Source organism: Meles meles, chromosome 16, assembly GCF_922984935.1.
Source record: "Meles meles chromosome 16, mMelMel3.1 paternal haplotype, whole genome shotgun sequence".
NCBI lineage: Eukaryota > Metazoa > Chordata > Mammalia > Carnivora > Mustelidae > Meles > Meles meles.
Window position 1 is genome coordinate 37,313,774 of NC_060081.1, and position 7,098 is coordinate 37,320,871.

The 7,098-nt window shown below is 40.5% G+C and overlaps 1 pseudogene; it reads right to left on the bottom strand.

Annotated features, from left to right (window-relative positions):
* Positions 1-3,932: 3,932 nt before the first annotated feature.
* LOC123927334 lies at positions 3,933-4,031 on the bottom strand (annotated as a pseudogene).
* Positions 4,032-7,098: the final 3,067 nt, after the last annotated feature.

The window sequence follows — 7,098 nt, forward strand, 5'->3', positions numbered from 1 at the left end:
TCCCTCTGTGCTAGTGACTCCTACTCTCTCATGCATATTTTGGAAATTTGTTTCCAGGAATGCAACCTCAGGTCACTCCCCTCAGGACTGGGCGTGTACTCTCTTCCCACATTTCTGTCCTCTATCAGGCCCTTTCTTTTATTCTGCCTGGGTCATCTCCCTGCAGGGTTGCTGAAGACCAAGAGAATCAGTTCCCCCTTTCTCTAGTACTGCCCTTGAAATAAGCATACCAAACCTTCATTTTTTCAAGAATATTTACTCCTTTCAGAAGAAGGAAACATAGTTTAATGAAAATTTAAAAAATAAGCCATTTCTTCTCATCTGCCTGCATGGTTCTGCACCAATATTGTGCTGATCTTTGGGTGCTAGTTACACCTTCACGTTCACCTGCCTTTGTGTTTATCCTTTATTTTGGTCTTTGAATTAAGTGGTCTCTCAACTTTCTAACTACTTGCTAGTTCCTGCTGACTTTGCACTATGCCTAGTTTTTCTAAATTTTCTATTTTTGAGTTTATCTGATGCTATTTCCAGGGTGCAAGACTACCCATCCACTTATCAAATCCTTCATAAACAAATCATTCAGTATTCAGAAAAATCATATGAGAGGCAAAGTGAATAGTTTTTGTTAGTGTTAGCTGTTGGTTTCTGTAGTGATATTGATGCTCTGCTCATATCCCGTAGACCCACAATAGAAATCACCCATAGCTTGATTAAACTCTTCTTATATAGTCTAATGGCTTTCTACATCAAACACCTAGGTCTATCTATTCCTGAGGACTTCATCTGGTTATAGGACATTCTTGGCCTACAAGATGGTCATGCTGGAAGTGTTGGAGAATGAATCCTCCCAGGAGCAGCCCTCAAGCAACGATAGATGAAGGTTGATGAATAAGTTTCCTGGCTTGCTTAGGAGGACAACTCTAAAGTGTGTCGAGAGTCCTTGAGATCCAAGCAGGATTAAATCATAGTTGCTCATATCCTTAGCCTACTCTTTAACACTCTGTGTTGTTTCTTTTTTGTTCTTTTTCTTTCCTCACTTCCTTTTTTCCCCACAGTATTTCCTAGAATTGCTTCCCAAATAAATTATTTGCTCCCAAATCTTGTCTCAGGGTCAGCTGTTGGAGGAACTCGAACCAAAACAGTAGAATAATTGGCTTTACTCAAAGTTTCTGAAGACAGTGATGCTATCTATGGTAGGCAAAGGGAGGCTATGATTACCCTTTTGTGCAGACACAACATTGAAAGTGTTGCACATATTCTAGTATGGGACTGAGTTGGGGAGACATCTTGAACTTCAGAGAGAATTCAGAGAACTAAGATTGAGTTCTGAGTGCCTCCCGAAGCCATGAAGATTTTTGCCAGGGGAGCTCTACTCAGAGCTTTCCAGGAGGTTTTCATAACAGGCATGCCATTTTATGCAAGAAAACTGCTGCACAAAAAGAACATCTTTATCAACTTTTAGACCATCATAAGGGGTACTGATGTGGTATCACCAAAAGCCACATTATTATCACACTCATGTCAACAGCCACTTAACAGTCCTCATGTTTTTGTAAGAGCTTTTTGAAAGGTGATGATAAGAACAACTTGACTAAATATTGCTTACAACCATGGTGAGTTATAAGGCCAGCTGAAGGTGCTCTCTTGATCACAGTGGCTCATTAGGTTGTTGAAGATAGAAGAGTCTCAAGCAGACCCATCCAAGTATGTAATGGGGTTATAACAAACACCAGCTGCTGAGAGATTAGGGAAGCTTTGGAGAAAATTATCTGGGTCCTCAGATACACTCCTGGAGAAGCAAATTGAAAGTTACTGATTCACTTATGTGTGTCCAGCTCCACGATACTTTCTTCAAAGGAGAGATTCTGCAAGCTCATGTTGGTATTTCTGGAGGAAAAAACATGGGCAGGATTGAAAAGAGAAAAGACATTGCAATGCTACTATTTGTGTTCAAGAAGCAGGGAAATACATAAGATCACAAGAGAAATTCTTTATGTTAGACATCTCATTTACAACCCAGATTTTGAAATCTCAAACATTTACTGCCTCATGTCAGGAAGGAAAGGGCACCTATCAGAAAGAGAGTGATCTATTATGTAGTTTCACATATGATTTCCTATAATATAATAAGAGTCTATAAGCTATTATCCCTCATTTTATTGGTAAGGGAATTGAGGTTTGGAGAGAAAGCAAGACAACCAAAAATATGAAGTACTGGTTTTCTCTAGTTCTATCCAGTCCTTAAGCTGGGACTGTTTCCCACCTACAATTTCCCAGGCCCTGATATTGCCTAGTACAGTAAGATGGCTGACCTCACAGCTGTGATGGTGGGGTTGGAGGCCAGCCCTACTCTGCCCCTCTCCAATGCTGCCTCCTTCTCTCAGCGGGGGACACATGGTCTCCTTTCCAGCACCCACTATTTCATATGGTCCTGGTTTTGCTTATATGTTCTCACAATGAAGATCATTTATGCTCCATGCCTTGCCTTGTCCCGCCTCTTCTTTAAATTGAAAATTTTATTATTTTGTAAAGGGCATTTAGAACAAATAGTTTACAATCATAAATATCAAAATGGAAAACCTAAATTCATCTTGGCTCTCCTCCAGCTTCCAAGAGGAGAAAGAACTCTCCAGGGCTAAGGTTTTTAACTTACATGTAATTCTATGTCCCATCTCCCACTATACTGCGGAAGCTGGAAATCTGAAAAAAACAGAACCCTTAACCATTCCAGGCTCCCTTGCAGGTAGGGTTCTAAATTCAGTTTTTGCCAGTGATATTTATTCATGCAGAATTTGGATATTGGAAGGGAAGTGGAGACCACTTTTCTGCAGAGATGGTAGCTGGTGGGCAGCTAGGACCTCCATATTTGCAGTGACGTGTTGTGAGGGGGACGGTGCTGGTGGCACTTGTGAGGGCAGAAGCAAACATAGCCTCATGACCTGCTGCTGCAGTGGTGTGGCTCAGCAGTGGTGCCTGACTTCGTTGACTCCAGCTCTTCCACAGATGTTGTAAGCACCAAAGTCCCTTGTTAAATGCCTTCTAAGAATAGCTGCTCACCAGTCGTCCTGCCAGCCCTCAGTTCCAGTTGCTACCACTATATAACAATTCATCTCCAAACTTAGTGGCACAAAATAACAATTTTATTTTGCTCAAATAGGCATAGTGGCTATGGTTTGTCCCTTCTCCATGAAGAGATGATGACTTAACAGCTGAGGGTGACTTACCAGTTGGGGGCTGGAGTCATTTAGAAACCTCCTTACTCAACTCACAGGTTTGGTAGTTGATGCTAGCTATGCTGGAACATCAGCTGGGACTGCCCCCGCACAGCCAGGGCTTCCTCCCAGCATGGTAGCCTCGGGTTGATCAGACTCCTTGTATGCCAACTAAGGCTCCCACAGGGAATGTCCCAAGAGAAACAGGTGAAGCTTCCCAGGCTTCTCTGTCCCTAGAGGTCATACTTTGCCATTCTCACTGCATTCTTTAGGTTGAGGCAGTCACAAGCTGGCCCAGACACGATGGGAGGGGACCTGCTCTACATCTCAAGATGGGAGGAGCTTCAAAGAATGTATGGCCTTAATTTAAAATGCCCTTAGCCTTCCTGGGACACCCCGTGGCTCAGTCAGTTAAGCACTGACTCAGTTTTGGCTCAGGTCATGATGTCAGGGTCTTGGGATTGAGCCCCATGTTGGACTCCTCCCTCAGTACAGAGTCTGTTTGTCCCTCTCTCCCTTCTCCTCTCTCTCATAAATCAATAAAATCTTAAAAAACACACACACAAAACCCTTAGCCCTCTTTCCACAGGCTATCTCAATAATTGCTCTTTTTCCAGTTTCACTGTGTAAGTTGAAGCATACAGCATGATAGTTTGATTTACACATATTTTAACGGTTACCACAAGAGGTGCAACCAACATCCATCTTCCCACATAGACACAAAACATGGGATGCTACCCATGTCATCCTCACACAAGGACTATGCTAGTCTTCTCTGTGCCATTCCAATTTTAATTTGTGTGCTCTCAAAGTGAGCACTCTCAGTAATTGTTTAATGGTGGGATGGGTATTCCGACACTGAGGTTTTATTGGGATAATGATGTCCTTGGATCTACTTCTGTTTCCTACTCAAACCAACAAATTTCAAGTTAGGAAAGAAAGCAAACATTTTAACAAATATAGAGGTAGGGGCGCCTGGGTGGCTCAGTCGTTAAGCGTCTGCCTCCGGCTCTGGTCATGATCCTGGGGTCCTGGGATTGAACACCACATTGGGCTCCCTGCTCAGTGGGAAGTCTGCTTCTTCCTCTCCAACGGCTCCTGCTTTGTGTTCCCTCTCCTCTTGCTCTGTCTCTCTCTGTCAAATAAATAAATAAAATCCTAAAACAAAACAAATATAGAGGTAAGAAGAAAATACACCTGCTTAGTATTACATACTTGGAAGAGTTTCTCTACCAAAAAAAAAAAAAAAAAAAAAAAAAAACAAAGGGAAAAAAGGAAAGGAAAATGTTTTTCATAATATGTTTCCAAACATAGTATTTTTTTAATTATGTCATGTTAGTAACCATCATTAGTTTTTGATGTAGTGTTCGATGATTCATTATTTGTGTATAATACCCAGTGTTCATTACAACACATGCCCTCCTTCACCACCCATCACCTGGCTACCCTAATCCCCCCTCCTCCCATCTGAAACCCTTAGATTGTTTCCCAGAGTACATAGTCTCTCGTGGTTTGTCTGCTCATCTGATTTCCCCACCTTCAAGTTTCACTTCCTTCCCCTAATGTCCTCCACGCTGGTCCTTATGTTCCACATATGAGTGAGACCATATGGTACTTGTCTCTTTCTGCTTATTTCACTTAGCATAATCCCTTCCAGCTCTATCCAAGTTGATGCCAATGGTGGGTGTTCAACCTTTCTGATGACTGAGTAATAGTCCATTGTATATATGAACCACATTTTCTTTATCCATTCATCTGTTGAAGGGCATCTTGGCTCCTTCCACAGTTTGGCTATTTTGGACATTGCTGCTATGAACATTGGGGTACATGTGCTCCTTTTCACTACATTTGTATCTTTGGGGTACTCAGTAGGGAAATTGCTGGGTCATTGGTTACTTCTATTTTTAACTTTTTGAGGAACCTCCAATATTGTTTTCCAAAGTGGCTGTACCAGCTTGCATTCCCACCAACAGTGTAGGAGGGTTCCCTTTTCTCTATATCCTCGCCAACATTTGTTGTTCCTTGTCTTAATTTTTGCCATCTAACTAGAGTAAGGTGATATCTCAATGTGGTTTTGATTTGAATTTCCCTGATGGCTAATGATGTTGAATATTTTTTCATGTGTCTGTTAGCCATTTGTATGTCTTCTTTGGAGAATTGTCTGTTCATGTCTTCTGCCTATTTTTTTGAGTTGATTATTGGTTTTTAGATGTTGAGTTTGAGAAGTTCTTTATAGATCTTGGATACCAGTCCTTTATCTCTAATGTCATTTGGAAATATCTTCTTCCATTCTCTGAGTGGCCTCTTAGTTTTGTTGACTGTTTCCTTTGCTGTGCAGAAGTTTTTTATCTTGATGAAGTCCCAAAAGTTTATCTTTGCTTTCATTTCCCTTGCCTTTGGAGATGTGTGTCATGAAAGAAGTTGCTGAGGCCAGTGTTGAAGAGGTGACTGCCTATGTTCTCCTCTAGGATTTCAATGGATTCCTGCCTCATATTGAAGTCTTTCCTCCATCTAGTTTATCTTTGTGTATGGTGTTAAGAGAATGGTCAAGTTTCATTCCTCTGTATGTAACTGTCCAGTTTTCTCAGCACCATTTATTGAAGAGACTGCCTTTTTTCCACTGGATATTTTTTCCTGATTTATTGAAGATTACTTGACCATAGAGTTGAGGATCCACTCCTGGAAACTCTATTCTATTGCATTAATCTATGTGTCTGTTTTTGTGCCAATACCATGCTGTCTTGGTGATCAAAGGTTTGTAATATAACATGAAGTCAGGCAACAAAATGCCCCTAGCTTTGTTTTTCTTTTTCAAACTTTCTTGGCAATTTGGGGTCTTTTCTGGTTTGATACAAATTTTAGGATGGTTTGTTTCAGTTCTTTGAAAAATGTCAATTGCATTTTAACAGGGATGGCATTGAAAGTGTAGATTTCTCTGGGCACCATAGACATTTTAACAATGTCTATTATTCCAATCCGTGAGCATGGAATGTTTTTCCATCTTTTTGTTTCTTGCTCAATTTCTTTCATAAGTGTTCTGTCATTTCTAGAGTATAGATCCTTTACATCTTTGGTTAGTTTATTCCTTGGTATCTTACGGTTTTTGGTGTTATTGTAAAGGGAATTGATCCCCTAATTTCTCTTTCTTCAGTTACATTGTTAGTATATAGAAAAGCAACTGATTTCTGCGCATTCTGTATCCTGCCACATTACTGAATTGCTGTATGAGTTCTAGTAATTTGGGGGTGGAGTCTTTTGGGTTTTCCACATAAAGTATCATGACATCTGCAAAGAGAGAGAGTTTGACTTTTTCTTTGCTAATTTGAATGCATTTCATTTCTTCTTGTTGTCTGATTGCTGATGCTAGGACTTCTAGTACAGTTGAACAATAGTGGCAAGAGTGGGCATCCCTGTCATTTTCTTGATCTCAAGGGAAAAGCTCTCAGCTTTTCCCCATTGAGAATGATATTTGTTGTGGGCTTTTCATAGATGGTTTTATGAGATTGAGGAATGTTCTCTACACTCGGAAAAGTTTTAATCAGGAAAGGATGCTGTATTTCGTCAAATATGTTTTCTGCATCAGTTGAGAGGATCATATGGTTCTTGTCTTTTCTTTTATTAATGTGCTCTATCATTTTGATTGATTTGTGAATGTTGAACCACACTTGCATCCCAGGAATAAATCCCACCTGGTCCTGATGGATAATCCTTTTAATGTACTGTTGGATCCTAATCATTAGGATCTTGTTGAATATTTTGGCATCCATGTTCATCAGGGATATCGGTCAGTAATTTTCCTTTTTGATGGGTTCTTTGCCTGAACCCTTTAGGATCAGGGTAATGCTGGTCCTATGAGTCTGGAAGTTTTCCTTCTATTTTTTTGAAA